This window comes from Festucalex cinctus, chromosome 11, assembly GCF_051991245.1.
Source record: "Festucalex cinctus isolate MCC-2025b chromosome 11, RoL_Fcin_1.0, whole genome shotgun sequence".
NCBI lineage: Eukaryota > Metazoa > Chordata > Actinopteri > Syngnathiformes > Syngnathidae > Festucalex > Festucalex cinctus.
In genome coordinates this window covers 18,927,190-18,947,660 of record NC_135421.1, presented here as the reverse complement: position 1 = coordinate 18,947,660, position 20,471 = coordinate 18,927,190, and the positions used below count along the sequence as shown (strand labels likewise).

General features: G+C 40.5%; 1 long non-coding RNA gene across 1 annotated transcript in view; it reads left to right on the top strand.

The window, feature by feature from the left end:
* LOC144030157 (uncharacterized) overlaps positions 1–20,471 on the top strand; it is a 50,980-nt gene that overhangs the window by 1,991 nt on the left and 28,518 nt on the right. Inside the window, exon 2 of the long non-coding RNA XR_013287208.1 lies at positions 10,620–10,705. This is a non-coding gene — a long non-coding RNA (uncharacterized LOC144030157). The remainder of the gene's footprint in view (positions 1–10,619; positions 10,706–20,471) is intronic.

The following is a 20,471-nucleotide window of genomic DNA, read 5'->3' as shown; positions in this document are numbered from 1 at the left end:
TGTTGTCAAGTCCCATCACAAATCCAAACATGGCAGGGAAAAGGCGCCATGCGGCTACTGTTTGCTGCAACATTAAAAGGGAAGGAAAATATTGTACATTTTCAATACTGTAACATTTAAAACCCCTGGGCATTATCTTATTTTGAAATGACTTGGTCAGAACCATCAAAAGCCCAAAACGGGTCACAATAACGCCTACGGGTTATTAAATGTATAGAAGACAATCTTTTGCATCTGTATGGTTGATATTTTGCTGTACGCATTGTTTCAAAAATGAAATAATTACATCAAAGGTAAATTTTTTTACACAAGATATTTCACATCTAGGTTAGCGTCACCCTCCTCATAATGATCAATATAACACCAAAACAATTTGTTGTCATTACACAAATTATACAGTATAGTGTACTGAATATTATCCAATTTCACAATAATTTTTTTTAGTATAAAATGTTTCATATCTATTTTCACTACACCATAACGATCTTGAAAAAAATTACACTAATTAACAAAAATTTGAAAATAAATTGAAAAATGTAAAAAGAATCAAAATAAAAAAAATACTTGCTACAATTTAAAATAAAACTTCCAAAATCATGGTCTCAAAATAGAATCAAACTGAAATAAATAAAAAAAACATAAATATAAACAAATTTCATGTGTGCTCCCAGAATGCTCAACAAATTGCTGTAAAAAAATACAAAAATAAATTTAAAATGAAAATAAAATTAATGAATAAAAACAGGAAATTACAGTTACAAAACATAAAAATTTTTTTTATTTTTTTTTTACAGTAAATATTTTATCATTTTGTTTAGCTTTAGGAGAAAAAAAATAAAACAATTGGTTGTCATTATACAGGATAGTTTAGTGAATATTATCCAATTTAACAATTAAAATGTATAGTATAAAATCTTTCATATGTTTTCACTACCCCATAACGATCTTGAAATAAATTACAATATTTAACATAACCTTAAAAATAAAAAATGTCAAATCAAATCAAAATTTAAAAATAAAAATACATTTAAAAATGTAAAAAGAATCAAAATAAAAAAAAACACTTGCTACAATTTAAAATAAAACTTCAAAATCATGCTATCAAAATAGAATCAAATTGAAATAAAGGAAAAAACATAAATATAAAATCATGTGTGCTCAGTGTCCCCAGAATGGTCAACAAACTGCTGTAAAAATAAATAAACAAACAAATAAATAAAATAAATTAAAAATGAAAATAAAATTAATGAATAAAAGCAGGAAATTACAAAAAAAGTTACAAAACATAAGAAAAACACCTTTTTTAATAGCAAATTAATATTTTTATCATTTTGTTTAGCTTTAGGAGAAAAAACTAAATTATACAAAAGGTTTCACATCTACACTCAGTACACCATAATAGTTACGGTCACTACTATTTATAATAATAATAATAATATAAACTATTTCATTACTTGAAATAAAAATAAAATTAAATTCATAAGCTGTTTGACATCTGCACCCAGTCCTCCCATACAGTGCACAACCACCACATATTGCAATCTAAACAAAATGTGTGAAGGGCAGCTATGTTAACCACGACATCACAACTGAAAACACCTCATTTCAAGTCCATTCTTTTGGATTCTACAACAAGCATCAAAACAGCTGCTCATGTGGCTGTTGCGTTTGCACCCCCAGGTGGACTTCAAACCCCCGCTATCGTTCCGCGTCAGGCCTCCCCCACTTGATGTGGTTTGGGAGGACATGACGGGGCCGGGCGAGCGGGGCCCCGAGTGATCGGTCGCGCGGGAACATCTGAAAGCCATTCGGCCACAATTAAAGAGCGAGGCGACCAAACATGGGCCGTTTCCACGGTATCAAGTCAAACATTTTGCACGCGTGTAATGTGTGTGCGTTCCCCGCGCCCGCGTGTGTGCCTTGTGGTCCGGCGCCACAAGCGCTCGCAGTTGCCGTTGCGCCGCTGCCCCATCTTGAACGGTGACCGAACACTTCCACATGTTTTTCTTGCCACCTAAATAAATGAGAGCTAGTAAAAGCAAGAGACAAATACCACGTCAAGAAAGCAGCAGTGAGGAGGAAGTAATGCATATACAAAAGTCGATTTGCAGGTCAACTTTCCCTTTTGAAACAAAGCAAATGAAAAAAAAATCAGAAAAACAATACTAAGCAGTAATATATTTTATAAAAACCATACAGTAATATTACTCAAATACAATATACATTTAATTTAAACAATTTGTGCATCACGATAATTCAATGGGTATTGTGCCGCTCCCTCTGTTGTATGCACCTTGGCCATTAGGAGGCAGTAAAAATAAATATAGAGCTATGACAGTTTACTAGCATATTTGTCTTTTTTCGCAGAAGATATCTCTGTGAGTTTATGCTCTGTCTACATATGTTGCTACAATTTGGGTTCAAATATAAGTTTAAGGGGATAATAATAAGAATTATTATTTCATATCAAAATAAAAGAGATGCTTGCATCAGATTTAGCAGAAAGCTCATTTCCGTCTGTCGTAACAACCGCAGCGTTGACGCTAGTTTTGTTAGCTCGTCTGCCATTTTACATTGTGTGTTAGTACCACTGATCTGAATACATGACTGGATAGCGCTAGCCGCTGAAGTGTGTGTGTGTGTGTATATATGTATATATATATATATATATATATATATATATATGTATATATATATATATATATATATATATATATATATATATGTATATGTGTGTATGTATGTTTTTTGTTTTTTTTTAAATATAGATTTTGCTACAGTGGATTTTCGGCCGTAGTGTCAACAAATCTTCTGCCAGCTACATTAGTGTTCCCACAAGCGCACGACAAATGACTGACACTTCATCAGTCACACCTTCTGTTTATGTTGACAAATGTGACAAAAGGTGTTTGTTTTTTTAAGTACAGTCTGTGACTGTAGTAGATGGTGTCATTAGTGCTGATGGTAACATTTTCAAAAGCAGTTGCTTCATCAGACATCAAACGCAATAAAGCACAGAGCGAAGCCGACTTGATTGCCATCTTCAAAAGTAATCAAGCCACCAACATGCTCCTTTTTGCTTCCCACTTTTGCCTCATAAACGCACGCACACTCCGCGGACTGCCGCTGATGCGCTTGCCATGACGTGGGCCAGGACGTACGGCGCTTGCCGACTGAGTGGCGCTCTTTGCTGTGGTGTCGGCGGTGGAGGCCGTTTCGCAAACATCCTCCGCACAGGACCTTGTTTGCAGCCTTCCTATTCGCTCAAGCCAAGCGCTGCAACTTCCCATGACCCGCAGCTTTCATGGGTCACATTTGTCCTCCATTGAACCCAAACATTACCTTTTTTTTTTTTTCATCACGTCGTCGTCAGAGTGAATGAACGGGGCACCGATAGGATAATATCAGGCCACGTCAAGGCTAATTATCGTGCTCGCCGTGGTTTCTGGGTTAAGTTGCGCCGTGTTGTCAAGTCATCTTTGGTTAAGCGGCTCAATCGTGACCCTTCATCTCTCTGTTTGCACATGTGTGTGAAGGGGGGGGGGGAGAAGGGGGCGTGGCTAAGATGCACATGACGAAGCGTGTATGAGAAGGTCAATACATTTCCACCAATCCTGAACATGTCAAACTGCTTTAAGGACAAAAAAATACAAGTAGCTTGATTATGAAGAAAATATTCACAATCATTTTGGTAATAATTAGGGATGTAACGATAAGCGGGATATCGTGATATTAAAATTGCCACAATATCGTTGTCATTTTCACGATATTTAAATCAAACACATCTGTTGAAAAAAGTCGGGTTGATTTTTATTTGTGCAGTTCTAGCACACGGTGGCTAGTTTTTTTTTGGTGCAATTTAATTTTCATTAGGGATGTTTTGGCCCTTCTATGTTCAAAATCTACACTAATTGTCTGATGAAGGGGAACGGAATATGCCTGTGAAGCAAGTCAATATGTGGAGGAACTCAATGTGTGCGTGCATTAGCAATGTAACATAATAATAATAATAACATCATAATCATAAAACATAATATTAATAAAATATAATAATAATAACATAACATTGCTATTATGTGCAAAAGCACAATATTGTGCATGTTTTAGTATGAGCGCATTATTTTTTTTTTACAATATTGACTTTTTTTTAAATATCGCCAACCTCCCCACAATATCGTGATAATTATCGTGAGCTTCATATCGTGACGTTTGGATATCGTTACATCCCTAGTAATAATTGAAATCACGATTAGGACGATCATTTATTTTTTGGTGCAAAATAAGGATATGTTTAAACGTAAAAAATATGAAGACAAATAAAATTCTTTGAAACGCTGTAATTATGCAAGTTCCTTTTGGATGAAACAAAATTTATTATTTTAAAATTCCAAAAAGGTGCATATGTGTAAATTTAAACAACTCAAAAATGAGTATTAATTAGGTCTTTTATTTACAATTATGCTAATTTTGTAATCAGCCCTAATTACAATTATGTAATAAAATAGTGAAAAATCACTCTTAACGCTGTGGGCATGTCCACTGGATGCACTGAAACCACGCCCCCCTCTCAACTAAATCAAATACCACTACTAACGCTTCTAATGTAAGCAATCCAAATTGAAGTCAGCAGATTTATAGCTTCACTTGACGATCAGTCCGATTGGTTTCCTCGTAAAATACAAGGTTGGCGTTGCGTGACGGCCAATGAACCTGTAATTTGGAATCCTGATTTCGAATGCTAACGCAGTCCCCGAAAACCTGACCTGCTGTTTTACGCAGCGTTATCGAGTGGGGGGAACAATAATAATCATCATCATTACCGGTAAGTATATCAACCGCCGCATTACGGCTTTACATTGCTGTCAAGTGTTTAGACTGGCGCACTGATTCTTTGTCATTTGGGACACAGCACCAACAATTTCCTCAAAGCTTAGAAGGTATTAATTTTCAAACTTTTTTTTTTGTAAGAGTTTTTGTTGGTCCAAATCCAACATAAATGAAAACACCACCAATGAAAATCTCCAATCTCGCCACTCTGTTTCCCTCATCGAGGCCGACTGTAGTTTCCCCAGTGCTCGGGCTCCACTGACAAAAAGTACAGAAGCCGCAAGGCCAAGGCGGAGCGAGGCTTGGCTCGGAACACGCCGGACTTGCCGTAACGTTGTCATCATCATCATCATCATCGTCATCGTCAGCTACTAAGAAGCTGTCCAAATGAGTGTGGCTGAATTGCGATAGAATCCCGAAATGACGACATGATTGTATATCCAGTTGACTTCCATCTTAAAGGGTTACTTGACTCGTTGAGCCATTTTCAGCAGTAAAAAGTAAATATTTTGTCGATAATTAATGTGGTAACTTCATAATTTTCCATGTATAATTAGTACTTTTTCTAGTTGCTGTCGAGTGATGACATCACCTGTGCTGAGGAAGTAGGTAACGATCAATCATGGCTCCGTTTACTGACCAAGCCCAGAAAACAGGTGAGCCATGATTGGTCGTTACCTACGTCCTCAGCACAGGTGATTTCGTCATCAGTCGACAACAAGTATAAAAAGTACTTTTTAAAGTTATTAAATGTACATGAAAAATAATGAAGTTATCGAATTCATTTTGGACAAAATATTAACTTTCACTGCTGAAAATTATCCAATGAGTCAAGTATATCTTTAACGTTACACGGGGCCTTGTTGGGAGTCATGTGAAACGGTTTTACCTGGAAAGAGCAGACAGTGTGAGAGAACTTGTGCGAGGAGACTGGTAGGAAGAGCAGGATCGGACACTCAATTCTGGTTTCAGCCAACCACAAATGCGTCAAAAATGTCAAACTGGTGGCGGCCGTCGGGGGGGGGCGGCTTGTTTTGGGGGGGGGGTGGAGGTATGGGTGGGTGGGGGGTTGGGTGCTGGGGGTCGGGGTGTGTTCGGGGGTTTGGGGGTCGGGGGTGGTGGGGCCTGGGTCGTGGTGGATGGCGGGTTTGGGTGGGGTGCGGGGGGGTCGTGGGGGGATGGGGGATGGGGACCGGTGGGGTGCTGTGGGGGCCCGCTGGGCCTCGTTCTGCGGCCTTGGGCTCGGGGGTGTGGGCCGGGGCTGGGGCGGGGGTGTTCCGGGTGTCTGGGTCGGCTCGCCGACCGGTGTCCGCTCGGGTGGCTTGGGGGTGGCCTTGGTGCTGCCGCGGCCTGGGGATTCCGGGGGGGGGGGGGGGGTGCTCGCTTTGCTGGACCGCGGTTGACGGCTTCTTTCTTTGGTGGTGGTCCTTATGCATGCCAGATCCGTCGCACCAGCATCTACTGAAACTCAACAGAAGTACCCTCTCCCTCCCACAGCCCCTTGAATCAGTTGGTGCTGGTGTCTGTGGTTCTCACTTTGCTTTATCTATCCTTCCCTCCTTCCTCTCTTTAGTTTTTCCTCTGGTCACTTGAGATCTTAATTTATTAGAAGTATGAGGTTTCTGGGGTTGGCATAAGACTCCGGTTTTGTAACCACGCAGGAGGGGTCTTGTTGGTGCTGGACTTCACTTTGATGGATTGGATGTACTGGCTTCTATTGATCTCACTCTGCCTTATCGATCCTTCCCTCCTTCCTCTCTTTAGTTTTTCCTCTGGGCTCTTGAGATCTCGCTAAATTTGCTGGAATTTAGAGGCTTCCGGGGTTGGCGTAAGACTTTGATTTTGTAATCATGGGGAAGGCAGGAAGTGTTTGGTCGGTGCTGGATGTCACCTTTCTTTTCTCTTTATTTCTTTTTTTTTCTGACCTTTTCTCTGGTCTCCTGACCATTTAAATCTCACGACTCTGGCAAGATTCTGAAGTACCTGGTTAAGGCGAAGGGTAATGGGATATTTATAAGGTTTTAGGTGAATGAATGAGTATAAATTTATACGTATTTGCACGCACGCACACGCACGCACGCAAACGCACACACGCAAACGCACGCACGCACGCAAACGCACGCACGCAAACGCACGCAAACGCACGCACACATACACAAAAAAAAAGAAAAAAAAAAAGAGCAATGATGACAAGACGTTGAATCGGTAAGACTACCGAATGAACAATTCTGAGCTCTTAAAAAAAAAAAAAAAATAAATAAATAAAAAAAAATGTCAAACTGCAGTCTGATTAAGTAATATAAAGCCTATTGTAGACAATTTTCTATTGCAAGTAATGCACAAACAAACACGAGCAATTATCTGGGCTCTCGGTCTTCATTTTGCAGTGCAAACATTTGATTTGAGCACAAAGGTCGAGAAGTAATTGGCGCTAAGATGACGCCGGTTGAGGGTAATCCCTGAGTTTTGCAATGAAAACAGAACGGCTTAAGGCCTTTTTAGGAGATAAAAAAGCGGCCGAAAAAACACGCGCGCCGCTTATGCGCTAGCAGTGAGGTCTTGCGTGGAGAGCGCAGGTTAACATGCTGATGTGCATTCATGCTCTCGGTTTTTCAACTCAAGGGTCATCGTCGATGATTTGACTTGGTGTTGAATTCGTGTCACATGGCTGTAAAAAAAAGCGATTTCAATATTGAATCAAATGACAAATTCTTCAGGTTTCTACTAGAACGTGAAATAGTCATGAAAACCCGATTAAAACTTCATAACTTTATTGGGGTTCATTAGAGCCACTTAAAATGGTGGCAGGTGTCTGTTGAATGCCATTTAACAGGAGTTTGAATGTGATTGGCTCATATTGTCATGACTAGGGTCATGCAAGGGTTATGCTTACTGTCATGCAAGGGTTATGCTTACTGTCATGACCAGGGTCATGCAAGGGTTATGCTGACTGTCATGATGAGGGTCATGCAAGGGTTATGTTTACTGTCATTACTAGGGTCATGCAAGGGTTATGTTTGGGCCATGCAAGGGTTATGTTTAGGTAATGACCATGAGGTCAAATGTCTGTTTTGAACTGACGTAACCAGCATCTAGTTTCAGCTGGTAAGACACTATGTGATGTCAGCAACTATGTGATGTCAGGAATCTTAAATCTCTTTATCTGGTCAACAGCCAATCAAATAATACCATATTAGTCCTGTTACCCACATGTCTAGCTACAGCCAATCAGATCGATTCGCTGTCTATATAAGCCTGTCTGAGAAGTGTGTGTTTTGGTCGGATTATTACCTCTGTTCCAGCTGGCCACCTGCTCCTCTGTTCGTCGTTGCCTTCTCGTTGTTTCTGGTCTAGTCAAGTTAGTTCCTCGCCTTTTGATATTATGCGAATAAAGTGTTAAACTTGTTTGTGTCTGCGTTTTTGGGATCCAACCCCAGAACATAACACATACTGAGTACAGCCAAGTGCTAGTTACAAAGGGGGTGCACACTTGTGCAACCACATTATATCAGTTTACTTACCCTCTCAAAAAGATAATAGTTATTTTGTAATTGAGGTGTACAGGTTTAGAAGTCACAACAAAAACCTGGCTTTCAAACAGGGGTGTGCATAATTTTAATACTATGCACTGTATTTTCTAAAATACACATTTAAAGCTGATTGTGTGTGTGCACGCATTTGCTTTATTTAATAAGGAACAAGACAAAACTGTCTTTCAAGCTCAAGGCGCACTGCTCCCCAACGACCTAAGGAGGGCGCAATTTCCTATCTCCTTCTTTTGAAAGTGCGACTGGCTTCGACACCTGCTCTCCAGATGTGTTCTCCCACAAGAGGAGAACATGAGCTCAATTTTCAAACTTTGCGGTGTCCTTTTCAGTCTCTCTCTCTCTCTCTCTCTCTCTCTCTCTCTCTCTCTCTCTCTCTCTCTCTCTCTCTCTCTCTCTCTCTCTCTCTCTCTCTCTCTCTCTCTCTCTCTCTCTGCCGCTCTTCCTCAGCTCATATCTAGTAAAAGTAAATACTACGGGATCAGTTTTTACAGTGCTGTGGCCCATAGTGTGTTTAAGCAGCTAACCATAGTTCACTGTGCATTACAACAACACAAATGTTCTGTTGCATGTTATACCATCATTATTTATTATGTATTTTGTAGCTTTATGACACTCCCCACACTCTTATGAACCTTTCCCATATGCTTATAAAAGCAAGACAGCTTTATTTATGCAACACATTTCATACACATGATTGAAAATATTACATTTAAAAGCATTTACAAACACAAGAGTGAAAGACATTTAAAAACAAAGCAAAAATAATAAAAAGTAGCTATATAACATTACTAAAAGAATGTACAGTAAATTTGATTTAAAAATGATTTGAAAGACCTTAATTATAATATATGTATTTGGGGGGAGCATAGTTTAAAAAAAAAAAAAAAAAGCATTTATACTTGGGGTTGACTGCCCTTCTGTCGGCAGCTTATTCCATTTCTGAGCAGCATAACAGCTAAATGCTGTTTCACCATGTTTGCTTTGAACTCTAGATTCCACTAATTGACTTGTCTGCTGACTTCCCTAACGGGTTCATATTCCATCAGCACTTCTTCAATGTATCCAGCACCCAAGCCATTCAATAGTTTATAGAACAGTAGCAGAAATGTACAAATCTTTTTTTGTTTTTCTGTTTTTAAACAGCTGACTGGGAGCCAGGTTAGGACTGAAGTCATATGTTCTGATCTCTAAACACTTCCTCTTAGCGCCTGGGCTATCTACTATTTTTAGAACCGACTAGTCTCCTTATCATCCTTTGCTTATTTGAGCAATTACATAAAAATGGATTTGAGATGGACTCCATCTCACCTTTGACCTTAGTGACAACAAACAGCATAGAAAATGGATGTCGGCAAGTTGACTGTTGTAACGGCGGGACATTCGAGTCTGACTGTGCCCCGATACTTCGACCCCATCAAAAACCTTTGGGGTGAACACGGACAACCAACATCTTTGACCTCTGACCTCACAAATTGTCAAGTCAAGTCATCTTTATTTATGCTGCACCTTAAGTGTATAAAAAAAAAGAGACTTTTCAGTTCGTCTTTCAGCAGAAGTCAGATTTTATAAGTATGGCTCCTGAGAGACCACAATCACTCTAAATTAGAGTCTGGATAACGCTTTAATAATATCGTTGCGCAATATTATTCCTTGTATAGTTGTGCAATATTACTCAATCTCTTGCCACGCCAATATAATCGTAGCCTGTTTACATGAAGTTTTTAGGAAATTGACACTTGTTGCAAGCAGTAAGCTCTTTTATGTTGAATGTTTTTGTACCCTGTCACTTATTGTCACATGTCCACCAAAAAAAATAAAAATCTCCAACACAAGACTGAACATCTTGTAGGTCAATTTACACATAAACTATAAAATGAACCTTTGTGTTGGCATAAAATGCAGGATGGGAGAGGATTGTGACATTCAGCAATCTTTCTAATCTCTGCAAAAACAAGCCTGATCTTGAAATACTTCCTGTTTAGTTTTCTTCTTTCAAAGGTACACAGTATTAATCACTACAGTGTGCTGCCACCTATTGGCTGAAAGTGGAAAACAATCTGCAAAATAGTGGGACTTTAAATTGTACTTCCCACGCTACGTCACCCTTCGCCTTTCCTTCATGTTCATTATAGACTATTGACCAACCCCCCCCCCCCACCCCCCCTCCATCCCTAAATGTGTTTATACACTTCTTCACCAAGTGTTCCGTAACTGAAATATGTAATTTGTATGTTTTTTCTGCAGAGAGAAGAAAAGGTGGGAGTGCCTACACGCAAGTGTTTTATGGGCCGTGTAATGGACTTGGAGAAAACTAAAGGCCTCGACTAAAGGTAACAATGAAGTGATCCGTCGGTCGGCAAAGTGTCCTATGATTTTAGGTTGTTAGCTCTTTGCCCTCGGTGCAATTATCCCCGTGTTTGTAATAAGCATGTGGCCTTGCCTTTGAAGACACGTCCACTAATCCTGTAAGCCTGCCAGGGAGACAGAGGCAAAGACAAGTAGACAGGAAACAATGTTTCTTTTGAATTAATTAACCTATATTTGCAAAATGATTGGCGTAAGGATCGTTTTCTTTTTATTAACATCCGTACAAAGTAGCATGCAAATAGTGAGGAGGAACATCTAAAGGGGAAAAGCCAGGTCTTTAATATTTGTCAGGAGAGGGAAGCCGCAGGGAGGGTGTTTCCTCTGGCCCCGGGGCCAGAGCTGTGGTGACCGCTGCCTGCCTGCCTGCTTGCCTGCCTGCCTGCCTGCCTGCTGGGGCTGCCTGCGAGTGAGGATGTTTGATCCCGGGAGCCTGGGATCGCTGGAAAAGCTGCGCACTATTTGCCGAAGTTGGTTGACTTTTTGGAAGCGGAACAATCGAGCCGGCCAGAAGTTTGGCGGCGACTGCGCGCAGCTGCTCCGGAGCAAACCGCCGCGAGACCCGCTCAAGGGATCGCCGGGGGGAACGGCCACGGAACTGCGTGGAGAACCGCGACATGTGCTCTAGCCACAATTTACAGAGCTGCGTGTTGTGAAATAGATATCAGATAGTAAGTTATTTTGGAAACGGTACATGCGGGGTGTAAACGCCGCCAGTTAAGTCATGAACTGCCTGTAAAAACTGTTTCACATGCGTTCATGTAGCATCTCGTAAAGCATTTTGTTGACATTGGAGAGAAAGTTGTAGAGTTCAAATGTACAAGCAGACCCCCATTTTTATAAAATGAATGTTGTCAAAAGTATTTCAGGTTTTACAGGTTATTTTATGAAGGTATTCCAAGTTAGTGTAAGAGACTAATTTGGAAAGAGGTAGCAAAAACTGGACAACAAAGCTACTATGTTTTGTAATTTTAAAAATGGATAATTAGTGAGTGTACTAGAACTACAATTTAGGACCACACTGCAGGCAGTTACAGTGTACACAAAAAAATTAGACTAAACCATCACTAAATCAGCATTTATTCCAACAAAAGTCCACTAGCATTATGCTAACATAATGCAAAATGCCATCATAGGCTAATGACTGCGATTCCAACGTTGACCAGATCTCCCTTTTCCCCAGACATGTTCACTGTTTGCGACATTAAAAACAAATCTGGCCATGTTTTTACGATTGTGCGGGAATTCATGACCTCAGTTGGCACGTATCCTTCCGTTTTGCTGTGACTCATATTTCTCGAGAAACTCTACAGTCATTATAGCGCTTTTCATGCACACGAGACACTTTTGAATTCTTTTTTTTTTTTCATGTTTATTTCTATATACTGTATGATAAGATTTTGATCATCTGATCTTTATTTTGCATTGTTTTAAAGCCTTACAATAACATTATGCTTCGCTCAACTGTCAACAACTGTCAACTGTAAATCAAATATGATTGTACATATTTGGTTGGTTTCTTTAGTCGCAAAAATATATCTGCTTAGAGCCTGTGGAAGCTGGAATATATCCCAGAGTTTTTGCAGGACTTTCCCACACTGCGACGAGAGCCGCTAGCCACCAGCTAGCTTGCAAGCTAACAGGTTTCTGCGTGTTGTGAGACTAATACGACATCACCGCCTCACTTGATGTTGTGTGTAGGTCCACATGTAACAAACACCTCAGGGAAAGTTAAACGCTGTAACAATTAAGCACCCGTTGTTCAACCTGTGGCTCATACTACATGACAGATATTTGAGCACATATTTCCTGCTAGTTAGCTATACACACACAATGTTTTATGTTCAACATTAAAGTAATCCAAACAACACACAATAAATACCACTTGGGATTTAAATAACATTGAATTGCTCTGTAAACTGCGGCGTAAAATGAAGGTGCGTTTTTAGGGTGTTAGTATAGTTAGCTAGCTGCCTAGCTGCATGCTGTAATGGACAAATGTGTCAAGTAAGTCTCAACCAGTGGTGTCATACAACCTCACATGTTTAATAAGCTTCATAAAGTATAGTTCTTACTCAAAAAGTAAACTGAAGTTACCTGTCCAACAGAAACTTAGCGACCAAAGCATCAGTCTTCAGACCTCTCTGCTGCTTTAGCGTATGCCATCGATGAAAAGACTCGCCCAAAATGACTTTTGTTTGGCTCCACTCTTTCAGTCCTTGTTTCCTGTGTTCAACAACCTCAAAAACAATTGTTCTTTTATGGCTCGGTGGTCCTGTATTCTTCTCTGCCATTGTTGGTTAACTTTGAACACACACACGAGGAGCTAGCTACAGTAAGAAGAAGCTACACCGCTGCTGCTGCGCTAGTAAACAGTTACGTTAGAGTGCTACGCAAACTACGTACTCGGGGCACTTACGCAAGAAGTGTGATTGACAAGCCAGGAGCCAATCAATAGCGAAGCACCTTCATCATTGATTGGCTACAATCTAACATTCTCTGCCACACCCACAGGTTGATAAAGCGATTTTTATGTAGTTGGACAATTTTATTTTGTTGTAAAATCCTCTTTGATACTAATGGGATATGAATATGTTGTTTAATCGTAGATAGCTAAAAATGGTATAATCATGCTAATGACAAAACCTACAGCAATCCATAACACTTGTGCATACAAAAAAATGCTTTATTACAATAAATATCCATCCATCCATTTTCTTAGCTGCTTATCCTCACAAGGGTTGTGGGGATGCTGGAGCCTATCCCAGCTGGCTTCGGGCAGTAGGCGGGATACACCCTGAACTGGTTGCCAGCCAATTGCAGGGCTACAATACATATGAAGTGTGAAAATGAAGTGCAAAATGAGTGCTTTTGGAAAGTCCAGGTTTGAGTTGATGTGCAGGTCACAGGAAGCATCGGCTGGAAACAACGGTTGCTACAAAACGATACTCGCGCACCAAAAACCAAAAGCATCTGACACCAACGTCAACCCACCCATCTTCTGCATAGCAACGACACGTCAATGGACCCTGGACCAACCAGATGAGGACAAGTTTACACTTCCACTTTAAAAGATTGTATAAAACTGGGTCTAGAAGAATAGATTTGTCATTGTTCAGTCTACATGATCTCTGCTAAGGCTAAGATTGACGTAGCTGTTTGTTGACCCAGATCTCTATAACTCCTCTGTCAGGAATAAACTGGTTGGCTTCTAACTGGTTCATGAAAATGAACACGCGAGGAACCTCAAAAGTTATTAGGTGATTTAAAACACAGGTTCCTTTAATATCTTTTAAGTCTCAGTCTGATAAGTCATAATAGAAACAACATCCAAGCATCAGAGAATCAGAGTAGATGTGAAATCCACGTCCACAATAAAACAAACACACGACATTCCCTGAAGGATTGCTAGTGATAGCGGTGTACCATTTTGGTTGAATCTAGCAGCTGTTTCTCGTATCTGAAGCAAATGTTCCCAGGCAATGACCATGACACCCAAATCCATAATGATCAGTATGGCTGCTCAGACCCACATTGTACCACGATTGGGGCGTTGAGGATTCCCAGACATTGTTGATGATGCATGGAGCCTGGTTCTTCCGTCGCCCATGTGTTGAAGTAGCACACTGGCGACCACATCAGGGTCTCCAACCCCACCCTGCTCACCCACAGCAGTCAACACGCAAACACGAGCTCGCCTGCCTCACTGCGCTACTCGCAAACACGAGATGAACTAAGGCAAATGTGCTTGGCTCTATATGCAAATGCACTCAGCAACCACACAAACAGTTAGGCTGACCATAAGCATATGGAATCAAACCAGTAATGCCTTTTTAACTATGACATTTTGTCGGTTGATCCTGGTTGATGTTCTTGATGTTCTGTGGTTGTGGTTCATCTTCGAAATGCATGAAATGTTGAAAAAATGCGCAGAAAGAATGCCGCTAACATTCTGATCCAAAATACTATGAGCTTTCCTTTCATTAGCTTGTTTTGGTGTTCATCTACTGTATCGGGATACAGTTGGCCTATTTCTCAGTTTGGAAGGAAGTTGTAGAAAATGTTCAGGTTTCCCAAGCTACATGCTTAAATTGCAACTCTTTTGCTGTTTTTAATATAGTTTACCATTTTGACCGCTTTTCTTACAACTTCTTGATAAAAAACGACACTCCCATCAATCTTGACGTCATATTTATTAAAATTAATGCTCCAACTAGCCCGTTCCCAAATCTTGTTAACCTTCTGTGCATTACTGCCACCTTCTTACCACTTGCAGTAATGTACCAAAATATTTGCCAGCCGTCTAAAGAGAGTAGAAGAAGAAATGGATGCAAGTGTAGCTCTGAATCCAATTGGTGGTCAAGCCACTTTAGATTCCTAAACCCTGAAGTCATTTTCTGAAGAGTGATGATGACACGGTTTGACCCCACAAGGGGTCATACCTATTTGAGAGGTTATAAACCCGTAATCGGTATTCTTTACCCTCTGTAATTTAAGCAATAAATGAGCCAATCAATTGTGACAGGGTGTTAATTGGTGCTTTATGTGGCCAATAACATCCAGCTGAGTAATCACGCAACCATCCTATGAGGAACACAATCAAAAGCAAAAGAAATTCAACAATTACAAAATAAAACAAATAACATCCCGACAATAAAGGCAGAATTTTGAATAGAAAAATTCACATTTTCTATTTCTTGAGCTGTTTTTTTTTTCTTGTGTATACTTTTATTTATACTTTTAACATTATACAGCTCCAATTTCTTAAAATGACTTTGTAGAAAGTTCAAAATTACAACCTGCACGCTACGCTACGCCTTACAGTTGGCAATAGTTCCAAATCCCTTTGGAAACAGAGGTCGTATTCGTCATTGTGCTGAGAACCTGTTGGACACCCAGATAAAGTTGCAGAGATTTGTTACGTTAACAAAAGGGCAATATTGAGTCAAGATCTCAAACAACATCTTTAGGCCAATTTGTCAGGTCTGTGACTGAGTGTGTAAACTTTCCTGTGAGAAATGATCCCCCCCCATTCCATCGGCGTCATCTGGATACAATTGTGTCATTATGTCCACGTCCCGCTTGTTAAATAGTCCAAATGAACTTATATTTTCTCCATCTCTTGAAGCCGCAATCGGCGTCTTCCCATTGCACCAGCGCGCATGACGTTTACAACTACAGGAAGTAAGGTCACTCCTGTCGAGGCAAGTGGGACCTCATTTGACCTTTGACCTCACTTTGTGACTACCATAGCCCAACAACGGTGACTCAACACAAACACCCCGCAGACCCTTACCGTAAGTCAAGGCTCTTGTTCCAGTAACATTTAATATCAAGTGAAAGGGTTTGTGAATGTCAACAACTGCAGGGGGGTTTTGTAAGAAGGACTTAAAAAAAAAAAAAAGGTTTGGCCTGAACAAAACAACCTGGGATGGATTATAAATAACTCTTTATTAGCACACATTGTGATACCTAATACTTTGGATGCATGATATGAATAGTCTGGTTTATAGCCAGGTCTTTTAGTTTACATATATTTTTTTATTCGTCCAGGAAGATTGATTGATAATCTAGATTGTAGAAAAAGGCAATCAAAGTTAGGAAAGCGAGGTCCACGTACTGATAATCGGGCCTGATTTGAAATCAGCAAAGTTCCGATTCTTGGAAATCTCTAAATGTCATCCAGAACAAAAACCAGAACTACTTCAGATTTTTTTTTGTAGTTGATGCTAATCCCTGGTACAAACACAATGATTTTCTCAGATCTTGAAAGATAAATTCTGTTACAGATCCCACACGGGAGGGTGATGACTCAAACTTGGTGTTGAAAACGATTGCCAAATCAGAATTCTCCAATTCAAGTCAGAACGCTGCCATAGCACATTGTCGTCAGAGAGAGCTGTTAGCATGGCCCTTACGTCTCTGTACGTGTGACGTAGCTACGTGAAGAGTGCGCTTCGTTTGAGCAGATATCTGGAAGAAGTTACGGGAATATTTGGTGGGCTAATGTCGTGCTAGCAACGAGAATAATGCAGTGCTAGGGACTTTGTGAACTTGGACGCCGCACATGAGAGACAAACTAGCTAAGTGCTAGCTTGGATGAGGCTAGCAGCAATGTAGATGGATTTAAAATTGGACCAAAGAGAAAAAATATTCTTTGTTCGTCTATTGGCCAGGCTACTGCGCAGGATCCTTGAGGTTAAAGTAAGTTATTTTAAACTTAAAAGGTTAATCTTTCTGCACCGGTGAAGGCTACACTCTTAGCCATATTCACGTATCGCATTCAAACTATGTAAACATGATCAAGATAAAGCGCTAGTGCACTTAGCATTTTGATCAAATTGGATTTCTCATTTGTTGGACTATGACATGTTTTTTTTGTGGGGCAAAAGTACATCAAGTTTAACCAATTGAGGTGAAGATGAAGATAAAAAGAATCAGACTTTTAGCAACTTTACTTGTGCTGTGTGTGGTGTGCTCTGATCATGTCCAAGCAGATAAAGATTCTGTTCTGCCACCGATCTCGAAACAAGCCCCCCAGGACAGAACTCTGGAGTAATCACAGGTGATCAAACAAAAGCGAAGAACAACTTTTTGTACCGGATATGCACCGACCTTACCCGAGGGACTGGAGGTAGGAAAAGTCGGGAGTTGGTTACGTAAAGAAGCTCTTCATACTCCATTTTTCATATGCAGTATCTGAGTAGATAGGCTTGGCCAATGAACTAATAATTTCATGCGAGCCCTCAAAGGCGACAACCATCCATTCATTTGATGGGAGTAGGCCTCTCACCCTGTCATTTAGCGTCAGCCCTCATCACAGGTTACTTAATCTCCCCCTCAATCAAAGCTGATGCGTAGAGCACATTATGACCATCTTGAACAGCCTGAAAATATACTGCAGCATGCTGGCACGCTTTGAATCCAGTTAATTTCCCCGAAAACTGACACAAGCATCAAGTCAAGCCTGTTCAATTGAGCACGTCGCTCGTTTTCGTAGTTTTTTGGTCCAACGTCTTAGAATTGTGATGAAAATGTTTTATTTTAACCAAATATTGTCGGTGTATTTAGGATTACAAATATTGTACCGACACAGTCCTCAATTTCATCAAGCACTGATTTTGAGTTTGGCCTAGAAATTAGTGATTTTCTCCAATGTTTTGGACCGTGTACTACTACCAATTCCCGGCAATCGCAAATGTTGCTCTGCTCCTGACCTGGTCCTGCCAAAGAGAAGCAAAGGAGACATCAGAGAGAGATGGACTTAGTCTGGATTTGAGTTCCCGAGGCCGAAAACCACAGCGAAAACCTCTGCGGGTGCCGCATCCATCATCCTCACGTTACTGCGATGGGAAGAGATTTCTGACCTCACCGGCAGATGTGCTTGCTGGCCTGGGGGCGCCACACATTTGCAATCTGGTATTCACTTTTTTAGTTCCATCAGTCCGTCCGTCCAAACACTCCAAACACACCTGACAATTTGGTCACAGCAAACCAAAAATCAGGCGCGTTTTAATTTTTGTGCCGGTGCAAGTCTATTTTAACATGTTTGTGAATTTTGTAGATGTGCGCCGCCTCTGCGTATTCCAGCACACAATTTGGTGACAAAAAGAAGTTTTGATTTGAGAATCACAAAGAAGAGGTCTAAATGCTGGAGCAGGTAGTGGATAATGTGATTCAGGCAGACAGATTTGGTTATCCATCTCATCTCTTGGACCCCAGCGGATCAATTCGCTTCTGCAATGTCAAGCATGTCTGCCCGTGCACCGCCCTGATTTTAATGGAAACTAGAGAATGCAATTTCTGGGGAAATTGCATGTCAAGGTTGGAAGGATGAATGAAAAACTGTGGAATGATTTGGAATAATATAGAATGGCATGGAATGATGCAGAATGTCCTGGGAAGAGCTGAACGATTGAAAGTTTGAACGGTGTGAATCGGTGAATAAATGAAGAAATTAGGGCAGAAAAACAAAAATGGGGTAAGGTTTGAAGAATCGGGTACAACATGGAATAATGTTTGAAGAATCAAGTAGCTAATGAACTTAAAATCCTCCCTAAAGTGAAATGAAAGAGTTGAATGTTTTGAATGTCACGTTGAAATTATGTAAATTAGTAGATTGTAAATTAGCTTAGCATTAGCTTAGCAGTATCTTAGAATTAGCATAGTATGCTGAGGTCATTTAGCATTAGCTTAGCATGCTAAGCTAACTTAACATTAACATGCTAACTTAGCATTAGCATGCTAACTTAACTTAATTTACTTAATTTAACTTAACACCACCCTGATTTTAATGGTAATGAGGAGCTTCGCTTGGTCAGGAGTTGGCTGCATTCCATCCCACAATGGTGTAAACGCCTCCTTACGCCAAATTCTACTGGTGCAAGCAAAGTCTATCAAAAGAAAGTCAACTTTTGACTGCTTTTTGCACTACACTAGTGCTGGACATGAAAATAAAGCCTGTAGTGTTCTTTTTTTTTTTTTTTTTTTTTTTTTTAGAAAGTTAGTGAAGTAAATGTAGCACATTACTACCCACATCTGCCAATTTCTATTCAGTAATATTTATTATTTACGTCTTCTTCGTTTAAGCGTAATCAACAAATACGATTTGATCCCCTCCACCCCCCTTACTGACATTTTGGATGATGAAACACACAATGTGTCAAAGTGACATTGCTGTTTATGAAAATGGGACGGTAGAGTTCCTTTTTTTTACCTCACCTTCATTTTGACTTCGTTTCTCTAGCTTGGTTTCTCGATGTCCTTCAATGTCCTGCCGCTATCGTTACCTTGTGTCACTTTCTCACGCCTCCCCTGGAAAGTCCCCAAAGTGAAGGAGCAGCACCGGGAGCCTCGACAGTGTTTGGGTCACACTGGTGAGGGGAAGGCACGCTACTGGCAGCTGGCCTACCACATTAGAGGACTTTTTTCCCCCCCCAATGTGTGTTCACTTCTGTGTGTGTGTGCTGGTGTGTACAATAATAAGTGCCCTGCTGCCTGTAAGCCACAAAGCAGCAGCTGCACAGGCGTGCAGATTAGAGGCTTGTACTTGCGCTGGATGTCCCAACTGAGCGGTTAGGTGGATGGAGGAATCAAGAGATGGATGGATAGATGGATGGAGAGGGGCGATGGGTGAGGAGGGGGACTTGAAAAGTGGCAGCCCTTGATAGCAAACATTTTAAAACACCTGCCAAGTGTTGCAGTAAAACAGAAAGTTTCATCTAATGTCATTCGCGCAAATGCTTGACTCGTAATAAACGATCCATCCATCCATCCATCCATCCATCCATCCATCCATCCATCCATCCATCCACCTCAGTGTTCACATCAGGTTGTCAAAAGACTGGATTGACACTGCAGGTCCAAGCGCCTAATCCGATGACCCAAAATGTCTGTCTCTGATACTTCAAAAAGTCTGTCTGTGATACATTTGAACCTCTTATGTTGTCAGTTGCCACACCGGCCACCAATCACGCGTGGATGACCGCGTCGTTTTCCACACGTGTGTATGCGAGATTATCGTTGCGCCGCAATAAAAGGGAAAATCTGTGGATTTTGTGACATCGAACTCACATTGACACTCACATTTGCATATCGTCACCCAAAGTTATATTTTTGCTTAAATCATCTCCTCGTGTTGCAAATGGTTCAATTTTTTATGACCTGAAAAATCTGAAAAAATGACTGATTATTTTAAGAAGGCGTCACTGTCAGATTTTTAATCCATAATTT